Source organism: Hibiscus syriacus, unplaced genomic scaffold, assembly GCF_006381635.1.
Source record: "Hibiscus syriacus cultivar Baekdansim isolate YM2019G1 unplaced genomic scaffold, ASM638163v2 tig00110327_pilon, whole genome shotgun sequence".
NCBI lineage: Eukaryota > Viridiplantae > Streptophyta > Magnoliopsida > Malvales > Malvaceae > Hibiscus > Hibiscus syriacus.
In genome coordinates this window covers 250,781-271,711 of record NW_024062684.1, presented here as the reverse complement: position 1 = coordinate 271,711, position 20,931 = coordinate 250,781, and the positions used below count along the sequence as shown (strand labels likewise).

The 20,931-nt window shown below is 35.4% G+C and overlaps 1 pseudogene; it reads left to right on the top strand.

The window, feature by feature from the left end:
* The first annotated feature begins 12,585 nt into the window (after positions 1-12,585).
* On the top strand, positions 12,586-15,498 carry LOC120118117 (annotated as a pseudogene).
* Positions 15,499-20,931: the final 5,433 nt, after the last annotated feature.

Here is a 20,931-nt window from a genome sequence, read left to right as displayed (position 1 = left end):
CAGCTAGCTCTTAGGGTTTTTTTTTCTTTTTTGCTAGATTTCTTCAATTTAATCAAATTTGAACTATTGTTTTTTGTTAATTTTAGCAATGGCAGTGAGGTGTACCCATCTACTGTTATTCAAGCTGGGAGATAGTCTCTCATGATTGGATGAGCATCTTCAAGGCCAAAGAAGCATTAAAGGAGGGATTTTTCTGGAGAATAGGTTATGCAAGGAAGGAAAGGATGTTCATTGATAGATGGGGAGATTCAGCACCCTTGGTTTGGCAATATTAACTACGGGGACAATGTGGACCAACCATTTAGATGTCGGACTACATGATTACAGGTATACCAAGGCGGAATGAAGAGAAGATCAAGAGAACCCTTGCACCGAAGGATGCTGAGAAGGTTCCGAGTACTTTTATAGCTCCCACGAGTGAAGATTGACTGCTATGGAGTCACCACAGCATATGATGTTATTCTGCGAAATCTGGGTATAACTGGCTAATTATTAGGAAGGACGCCCCATGGGAACAGGGATCAATTTGAAGATTCTTTCCAAACTTTATACCCTCATGAAAATAAAGATTTTTGGGTGGCGAGTTTGCCGTGATGAGATCCAAAACGAAGAAAAACTTTGTAAGACTCACATTGCTGATGGTGTCTGCCCTATGTGCAAGGAAGAAATGGAAACCGCAATCCATGCTTTGAAGAATTGCCCGAAAGCTATTTCTGTTTTGCGTCTATCAGTGCTCAAACCGTCAATTGTCAATTGGCAAGGAGTAACCCGTCGAGAATGACTCGAGTGGGAAGCATCTCAAATGGATCTAGAGGGACTCTCCCGACTGATAGTACTCCTCTGGAACATTTGGAATAAGAGAAACAAATGGACCCATGATAGGGAACTCCAATCAGATCGAGACTTGGTAATAGCAGCATGGAGCCTCTGCAGTGAGCTCGTGGTAAACAAATCAAGATTTTCAACCGGTTCTCGTTCCCAAAGCATGCCGCTGAAGTAGTCCCGACCATCAACATAGGTCAAAGTTAATGTCGATGGGGCATTCAATATGTCAAAAGGATTGTGCTGCAATTGGGGTTGTTGCAAGAGATCATAATGGGCTTGTATTAGGGTTGCAAGCGAATCCCTCCTTTTTCAACGGAATCCACGGAGGCTGCGACATTCACGATGGGACTTAACTTCGCAGTGAAAAACGGTTGGATGAACGTAACCGTGGAAAGAGACGCCATCTCAATGGTGAACAGTCTTGCTAACCATAGGGAGGATATCTCAACCATTGGATTGCTTCTCAACGAGACCCATACTACTCTTACCAATCATAACAACTACAGGGTTAAATATGTCAATAGGAATGCCAATAGATTGGCTCACAATCTTGCGCATTGGGCCTTGTCGAATCCCAATTCTTATTCATTCTATTTTGATGATCCCGCATGTATTAAAGAGGATGTTGTTAAGGATGCAATAGGAATCTAAAGTCTCATTTTCCTAAAAGTTTTTACAATATAGAATTCATTAATTGATTTTAATAAAAAAAAAATCTTTAAAAAATATGAAGTTCGTGTAACTGCGTGTACTAAGAATAGATTGTAATCATATAGGTATTGTTAACGATGGACTTTGCAACCATAAAAGGATTTATATAGATTAAACTTGGTGGGTATTTTATAAATACGATTAATAGATTAATTTGTTTACCAACAATCAGTTGGTTTAGTGTGATGATGTACTAGATTTTTTAAGTAATGTCAATGGTTCAAACTCTGACGTTTGTAAATAGAGTAAATTGGGTTTAAAGGGTCGTTATTGCCTTTGCAGTATCCGATTTATAGATTAGTTGATCAATAGATCAGATACCAGTGATTAATTTAAAAAATATATTAATTTGTTTATGTGTAAATTTTATAATGTTTATGTGTTTAATTGATTATCAGTTAATATGATTTTAATTTTGTTTGTGAAAATTTTCATTATTAAGAATGTACTTTTTATTTAAAAATTGATTTTCATCAACTTTATACCTACAAGAATTTTAGTGGTTTGTTCCTAACCGAACCTAATCTGATATTGTGCTTGGTTTATGGTTGGATTTGGATTGTCCAATAATAAATAATTATAAAAGTTTAATAAAATATAGCATCTTCTTTAATCCTGAAAGTCAATCGTCATTAAGAATTAAATAATAATTTAAAGGTATATCAGACAGGTAAACTCATTAGAACTTGAGGAAATTTTATAAAATATCTTATTCGGTAATGGTCGGATCATGTCCAAAGCCAATGTCTTTGCCCGCCCTTTAAAACTTTAATTAAATAAATTAGAAAAATACTAAATAAAAATAAGATTTAATAGTACGTGAAGCTCTTAAAAATCTTTAAAAAAAGAGAAAATAACCTCAGTGACAAAACATACCTTATAATATATGAATTTAACCATTTTTTTTTAGATTTGTCAAAATGACCAACAAATTCATGAACTCCAATTTCGCAACACAGTTTCCAATTTCGTAACGCGAATTTGTAAATCGCAACACAGAAGTCAAATTCGCAACGCGATAGTCAAATTCGCAACGCGGAATTTCAAATTCGCAACTGAATTTCAAATTCGCAACTGAATTTCAAATTCGCAACAGGTTTTAATTTCGCAACACAAATGGTTTTGGGTATATAACAACGCATCAACAACAACTCATAACCTAAATCCCTAAATCGTAACTCATTCCATCTCCATCTATCACTCTCTCCGGCGACATCCGTTCCTATATCCAACGACATCTTTCCCCATCTCTAATTTTTTTTACATAATTTTATTTCTATATAATTTTTCAATGATTTCTCTCCCAAATTATCAACTATCAACTTAATAAAGGTATGTTTTTCTCTAAGTTAGTGATGATATCTAGTTTATAGCTCGTTTGTTTAGTAAATTAATTTATAATTTGTAGAATGAAATCATCTAATGTTGATCATGTTTGGATAGATTTGTGTTTTAGAGGGTCATGAGAGAATGTTCATGGTGTTTTACAGTATGTGCCTTTACCCATGAATCTTCAACTAAAACTGTCATTAAAAAAGTTAACTTATGAAACTCTAATGTTACGTGTTGCAAAGAAATTGAATTTAGAGCCTCTAAGTGGATTTAGGCTATCTTATCAGAGAAAAAGTAAAGTTTATTTGTTAACCGACAATGAAGATGTTGAACGATTCATTGCTTACATTAGTGTTTCGCAAGAAGATGATGTTACATTGTATGTTGTTGAACTTAGAAGTAGTGAAGTTGGGTCACTAGCGGGTAGTAATCAACTAAGTTCTTCAACCCAAAATTTAATGGTTCCACCACAATTTCATCACCAAGCAAATTTTGTTTCACCACATTTCTAATACCAAACATAATCTCAAAACCCACAACCTTTTCCTAATCCAAATCCCAATCAACTTTCAACACCAAATTCCGGTTTTCGTATTGACCAGTTAGACGATTATGAGCCAACAGAAAAAAATTGTGAGTACTAGTCAGTATTCAAAATTTGATCTTGGTCAATACCCGGACTTTGATCTTGGAGAATACTCAGATTTTGATGATGTGATAGAAGAAGAAACAGACCCTGCATGTAATGATTTTGATATTGGCCAATACCCAAATTTTGATGATGAAACAGCCGCTGCCGAGGAAGATGTTGTTGATGATAATGAGGAGGAAGTTACGACTGTGAATGGACATGTTGAACATCCATTCTGTAATTCATATAACCCTGAAGAAGAAGAAGAATAAGTCCCCGAAGAAAGGAAAAAAAAGAAAATGCCACGGGAGTATAACTGAAATATGCCAGAATTACTTCAGATACCGGAAGAAGAGTTGGTAATGATAGCAGTTGATTGTTACACAAAAGTTATTCGTATCAAGAAAGATGATTGTTTTGATACAAAGGAAGACTTGAAGATAGCTTTGTATACGAAATGTGTGGAAGATGGCTATCAACTAAAAGTTAACAAATCAAGCAAAGATCGTTTCGAAACAAGGTGTATGATTGACAAAAACTGTACGTGGCGTATGATTGCAAAGAGGATAAAAGATTGTGAAATGTTTCAAGTTAGGACTTTTATTGATAAACATACATGTTCAAGAACCCAAGTTTTTCCTCACCATAGACAGGCAAACAAAAAGGTGTTGGGTGGTTTTCTGGCTGAGTTAATGTTTTTGAATGAAAGGGTATATCGGGGACATGAAATTATGACTGACATGAATGCTCGGTTCAAGATTAGTATCTCATATTCTCAAGCTTGGAGAGCCAAATGTTATGCCTTGGAATTGTTGAGGGGTCGCCAGAAGCATCGTTTGCCCAACTGCCGACTTATTGTCACAATTTAAAGCTGAAAAATCATGGGTCGGTAACTCATATCGAAACATATAGAGATGGATGCTTTGAGTTGTTGTTTATCGCCATTGGTGTTGCGGTTAGTAAATAATTATAATTTTGTTGACTCGTTTTTGTTAGTTGCATGCATTTCACATTTAAATGATTATATTTCTTATGTATATGATTTTGTAGATTCGTTCGTTTATTACTTGCATGCACCCAGTTATTATAGTTGACGGAGCACATTTAAAAGGTCGATACCTTGGAGTAAACTTATTAGCAGTAGCCATGGATGCTAACAATAGGATACTGTCAATAGCTTACGGGATTGGCAAATCTGAAACCTCTGATTCATGGACATGGTTTATGGGGCATCTTAGGGATTGCATAGGTCCTATTAGTAATCTGACAATCATATCTGATAGGGCAAACTCAATTGACAACGCTGTTAGAAGGTGTTTCCCATATGTTTTTCATGTACTTTATGGTGTTCATTTGTACATAAACCTAAAATCAAGGTCTGCTGGTATAAAAAATCACAAATGGACATACTGGAAGGCTGTAAAAGCTTATCGGGAAGTGGATTTTAATAAGCATATAAATATTTAAGACGTATTTTTGCCTCAATGTGCTCAAACACTAGAAGATGTCGGGTTTGAAAGATGGTCAAGAGTACATCAACTTGGAGCAAGATATGGTTTCATGACGTCTAATAGTGTAGAATCAATCAACGCTCTAAGTCGTCATTCCCAGAAATTACACATTACTATGTTAATAGAGTTTTTTTGAGCCTCTATTCAACAGTGGTACTACAAGAAAATAAACCATGCAGGTTTATTTCTTTAAATTTGTAACTTATCATATATTTTACTAAGAATTATTTATTTAAATTTACAGGAACATTGGAACGTCGTGTTACATCATGGACTGAAAAAAGATAACGAAACGTGTTGTGAAGTCAACGTCATGGAGAGTTGAACCATGTTCAAACACTTTATTTGAAGTATTGGATAATAACTTAAATGGACTTGTCGATCTAAATGCAAAGACGTGTAGTTGTAAGAAATGACAAACATCTGGTTATCCGTGTGGTCATGTTATAAAAGTTGCTCTTCATCTAAACCAAGATGATTCAAGCGCATAGCTATGGATTGCTACACTACAGAAGTATATTGACAAACTTATGCCGAGATTGTCTACCCATGTCCACATCCTTCTGAGTGGGACATACCAGATGACTTACAAACAGTTTTGCCACTAGTCATGGACAGCAGGCTACCTGGCCGACCAAAAAATCACGATCGTATACCGTCTAAGGGTGAAGAGAATAGGATATCAACATGTAGTCGGTGCAAGGAAAGTGGTCATACAAGGTTGACCTGTGGATCACCAGTGCCATCACAATCATCTTTTCCTCTACCAAAAAATGGATCCTCATCAAAATCCAAAGCTCATGTGGTGTCAAGCAAAAGGAAATCAAATTCGCAATCAAAATCAAAATCCCAATCACAACCGGCTTCACCTTTTGGGACTTATTAACTTAGGTGATTTTTAAATGCAAACATTGTATTATGTGTATTTTATGTGTGAATGCATACATTTTCAGTTAGACATTCATTAGTAACTTGAGTTTGAACATTGTTATGATCTGTTCAGTTGTTATCATGTTGGGATTTTCTCTTGTGTTAGATTGCTTGGATAATTGTTCTCTTGCTTCTTCAAGTGTCCTTAGCTTTTATTTATAGCTTGGAATGTGTTTGATGTTGTATATAACTTGATGTTATATGTTGCGATCAACGCGAAAGTCAAATTCGCAAACCGAAAATCACGTTGCGAATTTGTACCTTCAACAGGTGTTTTTTGCCTTCAAACATAATGCAGATTGAATTTTTTAGAAACAACAAATCAACTTTTACAAATTAATTAAACAAGCAAAAAAATAATTCTTATTTACACATCAAATTAAACAAATCAACTTTTACAAATCAACTTTTACAAATCAATTAATCAAAAAATAAATCTTATTTCCTCATCAATTAAACAAATCAACTTTCAATGTAAAATTCAATTAAACAAAGCAAAAAAAGTGTACCCCAGACTGTTGTTTATGCACAAATACATCAATTTCACGCAGCTCACTTCAGGATTAACCTGCAGAAACCAAACATTTGCTCAAACAACACTTTCTACACATCTAAAACCAACAAACAACAAATTACTGAATTCTAGGTACTTAACCAAATATTTTCAAACCAATTAAAGAGTATATATGTTAACACTTGCTCAAACTTACCAATTATTTATGCACACTTTCAGCACGTGGATGCAGGTAAGCAACGTCTCGTATATATCGATCTGGCCATATAATGCCGAAACCATAAGCCTACTGCACATCTATCTCTATCTGTAGGAGGTAGATACAGTTTACTTCCTGTCGTCAAACATTCCAAGCACAAGCATACGAGAGGGCCATAATCCCCTCTGGCTCCCTGCGTTTGTTGTGGCGCAGTCTCGTCTCTGATCATTGTAATTTTGAACTTCTTTGCCTTATTGTTTCCAGAATTTGTCCAATAATCAATCGCATCCAAGTATTTAGCCAAATGATCGCTCTATCCCTTTGTAATAATATCTCTCAAATCAGACAATGGTATGTAATTCAACGTGCTGTCATATACCATTGTCTTTAGGGATGGAAGCTGAAGCTCGACGAGAAGCCAATGACGACGTTCCAAAGCAGGAATAAACACCTGCAATCATAAATAATTGCGCACGTCAAATAAAATTTATTAAAACCTTTAAAATATTCAAAAAATAAATACTAACCTTATCGACCTCCCACCACGCAGGATAAAGTTTAGCTTTTCCATTACCCAACGTATATGAAGCATCTCTTTGATCCTTCAGGTGAGCTGCGTGAAAAGACGTCGGCATAATAGTCCATCGAGTATTTCTTTTCCTCAATTTCCTTATTATTAGAAGACGTGACAACCATGCATCAATATATTGTTTTATAAAAAAAAATATATTAGTGAATTTATTAATAATTTTAAAAAAATTAATCAAAATGCAATATAAGAAGAATATAAGACTTACCACCCCTTCGAGATAGCCATTATCTTCAACCCCAAATAAAATACCCCACCAAGACCATTTAAGAAACAAATGAATATAATCATCGATTTGGCACAGGTCAGAATAACACCCCTTGCTCCGCTCATGTAGATAAAAATCAACTGCGGTCTTAGCCCAAAGGGTGTTATCCGTAATTGTTTCCGGTAGTGTTTTCCTCTCCTACTGAGGAATGGTACTGACCGGTAGCACATACGAAAGCCAACTCACATCCATCATATCGGGCACGGGAGGGGGTTTATCAATATATCGACTTATGATGCCATGCGAATCGGGCTCTTGAACGGCGGGTAGGACCTCTTGAACGATGACAGAGACCTCTTGAACGGTGAGAGGGGCTTCTTCGATGATGAGAGGGGCCTCTTGAACGATAGGAGGTGCCTCTTGAATGATGATAGGTGCATCGGGCTTATTTTTACGGAGTCTTGGCACTAGTGGGGTGAACGGATACGTAATGGCACATGCACGACGTCTGATGCGTGAACTCCGTCGTGCAAGAAAAACTCGACGTAAAGTATCTACCTTATCGGGCCGCTGAAAATAAATTAATAAATAAATCAGTAAATAAATAAATAAATAATGCCGAAAAAAGGTTATTTGTATTTTTAGTATAGTATTAAACAAATTTACCTTATTGCGTAGAGTATGAACCTCATTCTACAACAATGAAACAATCTCGCGTAGAGCGGCAACCTCATCATGTAAAGTAGATACCTCATCGCGTAGCGCACCATTGTCATCGCGTAAAAAATCCACCTCACCAAGTAAAAGATCGAACCTCATCACACCATGCACCATTATCTTCACGTAAAGTACCGACCTCATGACGCAAAGCAACGACCTCATCACGTAATTCCCCTAACTCATCCCGTGGAGGTGGAGAACAGGGAGATAAATGTCGTGGCCTCTTTGCCGGTCGCCTATCATGAGGTGATGGTGGAGAAGATGCTCGATGATGTGATGAAATAGGTGATGGTGGAGGTGGAGAAGAGGCTCGATCAGGTGATGGCTCCGGGTGTCGAGCTGTAGAATCGGCCCGATCAGGTGATGGCTCTCAAAGTAGGGGGTGCTCATCATCCGTCCCATCAAAAAACCGCTTACTAGCGCACCACCAATCAGTGGCAAGCTCAGCCTCTGTGGGTGTCAGCCTTTGTAATGGATAGTTGGCCTCCTAACAATATAAAAGCTCAAACAAAGTTAAACTTGTACTAGTAATACCTTGTTTATATATGGTATTATTTGTGTGTTAACTTACATCATTCATCGTCGTATATGGGAGTAACTCTTCCCAATCCAACATGCGGATCCTCTTCCAGGTAATAGCCCTAGGAATATCATTTGATCTTTTTATCGCATATGTCCACATGCTGGGGAAAGCCTTAAATATCCAAACCTACAAACAATATAATACACAAACATTAGTAATTGTTAAATAATTAATTATAATTTTGGAAACATTATATAGAAATTATTACCTTAAAGGCCCAAGTAAAGCCTGTCAAAGTGTATTTAGAACCATCGCCCCGCAAACTTTTTCGGTCCTCAAAGGCAGACGACAACTTCTTCCAGGTAGCTTTCCATAAATATGAACCCCACAGAAACAGGTTCCATGCATTTAGGTCCTCTAACAATAATATTAGGTCATCGGAGATAGGTTGTCTGCCCTCTTTGCCTAAAAAGTCGGCATGCAAAAGTAATAAATGGCATACTCGGACAATATCAAGGTCATCCATCCGAGTAAAACCATCTTTATCAAACAATCTCTTCAAGTCGTCGACGTGTAAACTCGGTTTTGACTTTGCCAGCTCAAGAAAAACCCGAGATAACCATGAAGGGCGGGCGATATGACTAGTGTACCGACCTACATCATCGTGTCCGAAGCGTAGATTAGTGATTAAGCAAAACTCCTCCCGCCCAAAACAAGTATGTGCCGGAGGAAAATGAAAACCATATCTCCTCATCACCACGTTGTATCCCCTCGGGTAGATCGTTAGTCATGGTCTGAAGAAACAAATGTGTCAACATAGCATCTCTACCCGTATGTTGCACTTTCAGCCATGGCCCAAAGCAAGTATCCTTAAACAATTTTCTTTGTAGAGGTATAAGCGTCGACGCAATTTTAGTGGCTAGGCTTAATTTATTCCGTAAGGTCAATGCAGCTGAAAAAAATTTCTACAAAAGCAATAAACATACAGTTAGATATACCAAAAACTCCTTATTATACACTATAAACAGACATGATATTAAACAGTGAAAACAAAGTCAAATATGTTTCAAACTAGCACGATATTTAACCAAGTCATTATTCCATCATAGTTCACAAAATGCATCAGATAACATTCCAGAAGTAAGCACTTATATAAACATTTAAAAGGATAACATATAGGTTTAGTGCAGGTTCAAGGACAACATAAAGAGTAGTAGTTTATTCTTGAAACTTAAATTAGTAACACTGTGAAGTTAGTATTTGTTTTTGTTTTTTGGTTGAAGTAATGCAATTCATTCAAGTTTCAATTTGCAGAATAAAAGAAGTTTCTAAAACTTAAATTCACAACGCGAAAATGAAAATCACAACGCGAAACTAAAATCGCGTGCGATTTTGGTGTTGCGAATTAGGGTTTCTTCAACAAAAAGACAAAACAAAGACAAATACTAAGCAATTTAGTATTATTGGCAGCAACCAAATGAATTTACTAAGCAATCTCAGTGAAATGGTTAATCTATTTATATTGAAATTACCAGTAAATTTATCATCAATATAAGAAAAATCTAATAATAATACAAAAAAATTCAAAATAAAAATAAGAGATTAAAAAAACTAACCATCGGTGGTTGATTTTTCATTTCTGACCGTGAATGGTTGTGAGGGTTGCTCTGAGAGATAGAAATAGATGGATTTCGTCGGAGATGAGGACAGATGTCGCCGTAGAGAGTGAGAGATGTAAATGAGTCTGAGTTGTGATTTAGGGTTTTAGGTTAGAGATGATTTGCGATAATATTGTTTACATTTGTGTTGCGAAATTAATATTGTGTTTCACGTAAAAACATTTGACTTTCGCGTTGCAAATTTGGCTATCGCGTTGCGAATTTGACTTCTGTGTTGCGATTTACAAATTCGCGTTGCGAAATTGGAAATTGGGTTGCGAAATTGGAGTTCGCGTTGCGAATTTGTTGGTCATTTTGACAAATCCAAAAAAAATTGGTTAATTTCGTATATTATAAAATATTTTTGGTCACTGAGGTTATTTTCTCTTAAAAAAACAAGTGTAGCCTTCAAATTATTTTTATATTCAAAGTGAGCTTTAAACTTAGGGGGAAACTTAATGTAACCCTTTCATCAATCATTTCTTTCGTTCATCGTTACGATATTAATATGACAATTTATAGAGTTGATATGATGATTAATAATATTGATGTGATAATTTAGATAATTGATGACGTATTAAATTAACTAAAATAATTTTTTATTATGTTCAAGTGTCAAATTAATTTTTTTAAAATTGATTTTTTATTTTAATAATCAAATTAGTAAAAGATTTCTTAATCAATTGATTGAAATAAATAATAAAAAAATTGGTGCATTGGGGGATTAAATTAAGGACTCTTGAATGAGGTTATGCACCTAACTATTAAGTTAGGCTTTAAATATATGTTTTGGTAAAATTATAACAAATTTCAAATTTGGTTCTATGGTTAGACATATGAATCCTATTCAAAGGGTTGTTGGATTTCTTATTCTACTTTTATATTGAAACTTATATTGATTTGAATATATTAAATTTGTAAGGAGCTTGATATATAATTATTCTTAAATTTTATTATTAAAGTGAAAGTTTAAAAAATAACAACCTAATTTAAAATTAAAAGATAACAGAAATCGAACGCGATTGAAAATACTATTATAAAATATAATATTTTTTATTGTAACCTAAAATATTATATTTTTTGATAATATTTTTGATCGTGTGTGTTTTTTATTTTTTTAACTTTAAATTTTAAATTATACCTCAAAACTACCCTTAAAGCATGTTTTTTTTACGCAAATAAAAGTAGTCATTGACACAAGACTATAAACTAATTTTATTTTAACAAAATTCAAAATTACAATGAAAGCTTACAACTATAAACTTGAATTAAATACATAATTAAGATATTCTCTATATCCATTGACACAAAATTAGTCATTTAAGATCAAATAAATATCATAAAGGAAAAGATTAAAAACTTATCCAGAAAATTCAAACAAAGTAAAGATGTGAGTAGGTCTAATTGCATCAGCAAACGAATCACAACAATATATCAAGCTACTGAAAGACCAATTACATTATAGGAGTTTCATGAGAAAATGATCTCCAAACGTATACTGCATATCCTGAATTCATGTGAGGGTCTAGAGTATGACAGATCAACATGATAACAAATAAGCGTCATATTGATCAATTGCGTCATATCAAATTTAACCATAAAAAGATATAGTAATAAGATCAATCAAATAACTAATAAAAATGATCAAAACGTAATGAAAGACAAAAATAATGTGTCATAAAGACAAAAAAAAACCATTATAAATTATGTTAATTTCACATCTTGCTCTTGAACAGTATACATGTTGGAGCTTTAAATAAGAAACTTCCTGTGTCTCTCACAAATTTCTGCTTTGACCATTTCTTGGGAAGGTGAAGTTTTGTAATATGTAATAACATCCACTTAAATTCAATATCAGATTAATTAGGAAAAAATTCATATCAATACATAAGCTGAAAATGATTTTTCTTAAACACTGGATTCGAACTCAACAGTGTTGAAATGAAATACATAAAGTATTTTAATTTAATGATATTACTTCCATTAATTATTTTTTATAGATAATAAACGGATATGAAAGATGTAATGAAAAAATAAAACCATTTTATAGTCAATGGTGTAAACGCTTCGAAGTTTCCAAGCCTTGTTGCAGAGTCTTAGGGTGTGCTACATCAAAAGCCAAAAATAAAGCATCCCTCGTGTTCTTTTCAAAAATTCCCATTTTGACCCTCCATTCCCATTTCTCTCTGGTAAGTTAAGTTTCTTTTCTTCCTTTTTCTTTCGTTTTTGTGTTTGCTTGTGATAAGGCCATGTTTGGAGAGAGAGATTCCTCAAGTAATCACCCTTGTGTCCGAGATGAAAGCTCTCAAAGCAAGCTTTCACGTTTGTTTCAAAACAAGGAGAGCCCACTTGAAAAGATGAGTTTTTTTACAAAAGGGTGTTGATTTTCTCAGGGAATCAAAGGTGGGTCTTGATGGAGTTACCCTTTACCAAGATCTTCCCAAGAACTCACTCTTAGCTACCTTTGTGATAACCCTAAAGATTTTCCCGGAAAAACTTATAAAGGGAAAGAAGTTGTTGATTCCGGGAATTCGAATCAGGATGAGAAATGGGTTGAAAGGGATTTCTTGAATCTGAGTGAAAGCAAAGGGGTTTCATCCAAAAGAGATTTGGAGGAAGATTTTCAAGAGAGGGAGAAAAGGCCAAAGCTCGAGACTTTGAATCTTTCTCTAGCTTTACCTGACGTCTCTCTCTCTTTAACTGCTTCAAATGCTTTGCAAAATGGTGATGCTTGGACGCAGCATAGGTCAAGGCCTAGTAGGAGTGTACAGTCTTTTGCACCATCAACTAACACGCAGACCACTTGTTCGAATGATTTCACGGCTGCTTCTTTGTCCTACACTTGTTCTGTGCCGTTTTCGCATAATCCTAGCTGCTCGTTGACTAGGAATTCGACCGAGAATTACGAGTATTCTGTTGGGAAAGATGATCAAATTTGGTGTGGTAGCGAGGGTACTAATGGTTCTGTGCATAGTCGGTTTAGGCCGATTGGTGATGGAGTTGCTTTGGCCGGTGCTGGTTTTATGATGCAGGTTAACCGTCATGTGCATAAGGATTCGTGCAATAGTCTTCATAGAACTTCTAGTTCGGATAATCATTCCTTTTTCCCATCGGAATTGCTCGCTAAGCCTTGTGTAGATAATAATTCAGAGGATTCGAGGAGGAGGGATTTGGAGAATTGGAGAGTTTTGGACAGTATGGATGGAGGGAGATCCAGGAAGATTTCCCGACCGGAAAGAATTCTTCTTGAGATTGTCTCTGAGTCGATTCCTGCCGTGGCTCTAATGATGCAGGAGCTGCCCGATGAAACACTTGAATTGACCAAAGAGTACTTGAGGAACCTTATAGCAACCCCAGAGAGGAAGGAAGAATTAGTGGGACTTCAAAGCCGACTTCAGACGAGATCTGATCTGACCAAGGAGACACTCTCAAAGTGCTACAAGGATCAGCTAGAAATCTTAGTTGCAGTGAAAATGGGACTTAAAAGCTTATTGTCTGGAAAAGTAGGACTTCCCTTGACCGAGCTTGTGGAGATATTCTTGTTTATGAAATGTCAGAACCTGAATTGCAAGAGTGTACTGCCAGTCGATGACTGCGATTGCCAGATATGCTCGGGAAATAAAGGGTTTTGCAGTTCATGTATGTGTCCAATCTGCTTGACTTTCGATTGTGCCAGCAATACATGCAGTTGGGTTGGTTGTGATGTGTGTTCCCATTGGTGCCATGTCGCCTGTGGCATTCAGAGGAACCTTATAAAACCAGGTCTCAGCTTGAAGGGATTGTCTGGGACTACTGAAATGCAATTTCATTGCATCGGATGCGGTCGTGCTTCAGAAATGTTCGGGTTTGTCAAGGATGTGTTTTTATACTGTGCTAAGGACTGGGGTCCCGAAACACTGATAAATGAGCTTGATTGCGTGCGGAAGATTTTCAGGAGCAGCGATGATTCAAAGGGCAAGGAGCTGCACATCAAAGCTGATGAGCTGTGCAACCGGCTCCGAAACAAAGTGATGTCTGCTTCTGATGCGTGCGGCATCATTCTTCAGTTCTTCAACCGTGTGTATCATTTGCTATGTCTATATTTTCTCTGCAAACTTCTTTTCGTTATAAGCACATCATACTAATTTCACGAATTCCCGATAACTAGTTGAACCTGATAGTTAAGTGATTCTGATGATTTAGTGAACTGATTAGCGAAACAAAGTTCATATGCCACGAGACGGATGCCCGCCTTTTGTCCTTTAAATGTGCCATGCTTTGATTAGGACCTTTCCTGAATAATATGAATAAGCTATCCTCTATATGGTTTGCCGGTTGCTTTGAACGCATTCTTTCTCGAAACATCTATCTTAGTAGACACCCGTACTGTGCTTTTCAGTTATGGAGTTAGTTATATTGCCGATAATTCGAGTAATTCATTTTCATTCATCTTTCCATCTATATATTCAAGTCTTTAACTATTCTTCCTCATTTTTCTTTTTGGCCTGCAAATTATAGACCCCGATGGCTTGTTGGACTTTCCTACCTCCGGTGCATGTTCGAAAGAGTTAACAACTCAAGTTGACCGTCAAAAAGATGAATCATCTGTGACACCGGACGCTTCTCGTCCTCAGAAGCTCGTGCTTTACAGCACAAGCCCTTCAAGCGGGCATGATTTACTTCCGACCAACCTCCGTCAGAAAGATCTCAAACCTTCTTTCATGAATGATCTAAAGAATGAAGACGAATACCAATTCGGAAGGTCATCGAGCACCGATGGACTCGACAGCATAGAAAGCATGGTAAGGATCAAGGAAGCAGAAGCAATATTGTTCCAAAGCAAAGCAGACGAAGCACGGAGAGAAGTCGAGAGTTACATGAGGATGATCTGGGCAAAGTCCGAAAAGTTGGAAGAAGAGTACGCCGACAGGCTATCTAAACTCTGTTTACAGGAGACCGAGGAAAGACGGGGGAACAAAATGGAAGAACTAAAGGTTTTGGAACATTCACACTGTGATTACTACAAAATGAAACTAAGAATGCAAGCAGAGATTGCCAGTTTGTTGGAGAGAATGGAAGCTACAAAGCAACAATGTGCTTAACACCCCCCCCCCCTTTTTCTTTTAAAATTTCTTCTAATTTATTGCCAGTTTAAGCTCTCTTTTTAACTTATGATTTCTGCTTTTCTACTCAAACCAAAAAATGAATGATTGTTACTCGGTTAAAATTTTCTTGTATTTTATTCAAGGTTGCAAGCAACAACCATTTTGGGTTGATTAAATAGAGTATTATTAATATGAATAACAACATCAATCAAATGTAAAAAAATTCACCCCAAAAAATGGAAAATCACACACCAAAAAGAACGCAATGATCAAACATAACGTGCTAATATAACTTCGTAAGTTATCTCAACATAAAATTATATATTCGTCATTGACTCGATTTACCTGTACTGCAAACAAAGAAATAGTGGTGATCCCGATCCATGAATGCAGACTGTAAACATCTTCAACGTTGGACATGTCATGGAACTTGAACACAGCACAAAGCCCAACCACTCCGAGCAGAAATGCCCCGAGCTGAAATATCGTATGCACCACCTTCTGGACCATATGTATCACTTGCACCGTCTTGTACAGCATCGCTGCATGTTTTCGACAATACATTCGTGTTATCAGTACAACTCTCTAACGAAAATTCGATTAGTCTTCATTGATTTACAGATTACCTTCGCCGGAGAGAAATATGAATATCCACAGATTACTTTGGTTTTACAAATACACAACCTTAGATTCCGCCAAAACTCTTATTTCAAACGATAATGGCGAGGAAGAAGAACCGAAACCGGAAAGCACCCATTGTTTTACGGAACATCTACAGAGACAATGCGAAGAGTTTAACTACCACTCTAATTGTATAATCCATCGGCCTCCTCGTTCATTTACTTACACCCATTGTAAAGGTCGTTCTTGTTTTCGATGATGTGAAGATCTCATAACTCTTTTTTTCCAACATGATGACCCTTTGAATTACCCCAGTCTTTTCAAATATTGCTTTGTTGTTAATGATCAGATCAACGTTGGACTAAAAATAAGTTCGGTTTTTGTTTTTAAAAAAGTGTCATTCTGCTTGAATGAATATCCACTGCTATATTCATAAGAAGAAGAAAAAAATCATTAAAAAATTATATTCAGCTAAGTTTAAAGTTAGAAACTCAATATCTATAATGGAGTCCTATATTCCTAAGCCGATGCCTCATTAGTAAAATTAATAATAAATAATAGAAATAAAGCCAATCCACAAACATGAAAAGTGGGGAAAAGAAAACCCCAAAGTTCCCAACGTTCTTACAAAATAATCAACAGAATGTATAACCAAAATACCTTTTTTTCGTTCCAACATTGATCAGGATCATTAACAACAACAAAGCAATCATTGAGAAGACTGATTCAAAGGGTCGTCGTGTCGAACAAGAAAAGTTATGAGATCTTCACTGTATCTAAGAAAAGAACGACTTTTAAAACGGGTTCAAGTAAACGGAAGTGCAGACGGATAGATTATACAAATAAAAGTAATGGCTGAACTCCTTACATTGTCTCTGTAAATGTTCCATAAAATAATGGTGCTCTCCAATTTCGGTTCTTCCTCCTCTCCATTCTCGTTTGGGATAAGAGGTCTGGCGGAATTCAAGGTTGTGTATTTGTACAACCAAAGTCAGACATGTTTGTTTTCCCGCGCTCTTGTTTAGGTTTAAGGTGGATCAGTACATTAGCCGGTGGTTATTATTCGTAGGGTAAAGTTGAGAAGTCTGGCGATTTTCACTTTTTACGCTGTAATAATTACTGGATGGGATACCTGACCACCCTGTCAGCCTTTTGGGCTCCCTGCATGTCTTCTAAATATCCAACCGCTCAACTTTTCATAAAACCCTAAGTTTATGCTGAATTTGAATTTATTTGACATTAAATTTAAGAATAAACTATATAAATGATTATTTATTTTGAGTATGATGTTTAAAAAATAATTTAATTATTAATATTATCTACTTATAATAAATTGATCACTAAAGGTTAATAGTCATTACTGTAGGTAATAAAAAATTGATGTAATGTATCAAATACTTGATATTTGTCACTTGTTTGAATCTTTTTATTCACAAAAGTTTAAATTAATTATTTTGTTTAAATTAAATTTATGAAAAATAATTAATTTTAATGAATAGTTATTAGGTTAATTAAGAAAGAGGTAAAATCAATAGTTAACGTCAAAGAAAATATCTCAACCCTTCACACTTGGCATTCCTACGACAAACAACATTTTCTTTCTTCCATTCGTCTAGAAAGGTTTGAGAGGAAATTTATTTCTATTATGGATATAAACTAAAAGCAATCTACATAACATAAAAATAAATACAAGCTAAAGATGATTTTGTGGGGGAGATTCTTAGTCCACAAGTGATGAATCTACCAATGATCAAGTTGCCTCGTTCAAGTGATTCTACCACCCAAGGAACAGAAGAATTAAGTAAATATAAATCAGATTAATCGTTCTTCAAAAATAAGGAAAAAGATTACATGATCAAAGAATACGAAATATTTCTCAGTATAGGGATCATCACAAAAACCATAAGGATCATCAGCTATGGATTCGATGGTGATGGCCAACTCTTATTCCACGAGAAATGATTCAATGCCTTTTATTGATGCTGGGAGTATGAACAAAAGATACACTAAAAAGGAAGAGTTGAACAATTTGTGGATGATTTGAAGGTTTGATGCTCATAAACTCTATCCAAATTCATTCCACAAAGTGTTATCAAAATTAAAGTTATAGGTGTCCGATAAAAGAAAATATAGATCAATTTTTTTTCTTCGAACGAATTGCTGTATTATAATAATACTTATGATATTGAGAATAATCGTCTAAATAACGAAAGTATAGAAGTTCAAATATATGGAGGATTTGATGATTGGTTGGTTTTAGAAGGTTTAAGTGATTGTTTAGGAGTCATTGAAATAGGAAACTAGGAATGAATAATTAAAGAGAAAATAATCTCAGTGACAAAAAATGTCTTATAATATACGATTTTAACCAGTTTTTTTTTATTTGTCAAAATGATCAACTAAATCACAATGCGATCGATAATTCGCAACACGATCTCCGGTATCGCAAATCAGTTTCCAGATTCGCGACGCGAACTTCGACTATCGCATTGCGATTTACATATTCGCATTGCGATAGTCCAAGTTCACGTTACGATTTATTCCAAATTCATTGCGATAGTCTAAAATCGCAACGACTGGTGGTATTGTATTTGTTCCTTAAAATTTTTCTCTAAAAAGATAGTATTTGCGCGGACGTGTCGAAGACACGTATTACCACAACCACGACTCGATACGAGACGGACGACAGCGACGGCGGCGGCGCGAGAGTCCCCCTTATTCTTTCACTTCAATAAATGATTCAAATTATTTTAAAAATTAAATAAAAATAATAATTTTTTATATCACAAGTCATATTCAAAACAAATCATAACAAATATAAATTAAAAACCATAAAATCAAGTGAAACAAAATGATTCAAATTAACTACGACATAATATTTAAGGTAAAACATATTAAATAATAGAAGTAATTTGACATTCAAAATCATGGAGCTTTTTGGTGAGCATTGAGTGAACTATTCTTTCACTTTAATCAAGCTCGAATTTTAGGTTTCAATTGAGCTTCTAAATTTTTTTTAGTTCAAACCTTTTTGAGTTCAAGTTTCAATATTATATTTCGAGTTCGAGTTGAACTTGATAATTTTTAACTTGTAAGTTTGAGTGGAGTTAAGCTTACTTTTAAAGTTTTTAAGTTCGAGTCGAGCTTAGTAATACTCGAGTTTGACTTTGCTCGTTTAACAAACAACGTTTGGTTTATTTTTTTTTTTAAAAACAAAATTTCCGGTTTTTTCCGGTTTTCAGTCGGTTCGGTTCGAACGGTTCAGCGGTTCTGGCCGGTTCACTAATAGCGGTTCAATCGGTTTAGATTGAACCGAACTAGACAACGATTTTCGATTGAACCGACCGATCCGGTCCGGTTTTTAAAACAATGGTGGGGACCTTAGTTCTCCTCCAATTTTATGTATATTTGGCAGTTTTCTAGGCTCCCCAAGCAAGCATGGTTTAGTCATCTTTATAACATATGCATGCACAAGCTCTCCCAATTCCATATTATCTACATATATGTACTCATTTAAATGATAATTTCCTAATTCCATGTTATCTATATATATACTCATTTAAATTTATCATTTGTGAAACCAAATAAGCAACTGAGGTGGGAAAGACTATGATGAGAAGAATTCATCAAACAATCTCAGTGTATGTCAATAATAAGTTGTGCATTGTCAATAACAAGTTCGAGTAAGTAGAGTGTATGTGCATTATCAGTAACTGAACAAATATTTGTCTTTATTATTCACTTGACTTTAAATGAGAGAACAGGTTTGTTTGTTTTAGTTGTTTTATTTTCTGGGGTTTTTCCCTTCTTCTTTATTGTTCCATTAAAAGGAAAGATTTTTGCTTTGATGGTGGTTAAAAAACAGGGTCTGGATTTGTTTCTTAAGACGTTTACTTGCATGGCAGTGCTTCGATAAAGTTGCCTGCTGATTACACTGCTGGAGTTGTGGTTGCTTTCTATGTGAGTCTATCTGATTAATCCTATTTTTCTAATCCCATGGTTGTTGTTTAGTGTTGATTAATCCTTTTTTAAATGATACTAATTAGAATCAGATGAATTTTCCACTGTTTTCCTTTAAAAAAAAATCCCAGATTTTTGTTCAAGAATCTGATCAAAATCCATCTGGATATGAATATGAACATGTTGAAGTTATCTCAGAATTTCAGATAGTTTTCCCTTTTCCCAATATGTAGTTGCAAAGACTTGTGAAACATTGGTGAAATGAATTTCCTGAAAATGGATCCCTTTATCATGTGATAACAGATATAGAATGGTGATATATTCGAGAAGAACCATGACGAAATCGATTTCGATTTCTTGGGTAACATTAGAGGCAAAGATTGGAGGATTCAGACCAATGTTTATGGCAATGGAAGCACCGGGGTTGGCAGAGAAGAAAGATACAATCTCTGGTTTGATCCTGCTGATGATTTCCACCAGTACACCATTCTCTGGACTGATTCTTACATCATGTAAACATTCAAAGTCTATCCCCAATTACTCATATTCAACGAACATGGATGCTGGAATGTTATCCTTTAAAGGTACTCCGAATTCGTGTGTTCGGGCTCATATAATTCATCGTTGCGTTGCTTTCTGTGTTCCACTATAGGTTAAATCCATTAGTTTTCATCTCGGTTTCAACCACAACAGTTTTTTTATCATTGATACATTGTATGATTAGCTGTTTTGAAGAGTTTCTGGCTTTGATGTTGACGTCTCTATTGTAATGTAGGGTTGGATTTCTATTTTGTCATGTTTAATTTTATTACACAATGTGAACTCTGGTTTTTGCTTCTAATGGCAGCCCCTGTTTCATCCATCCAGGCTTTTCTCCGTTTCATGGATTCGTGAACGAGTGTTGGATTAGTGTAT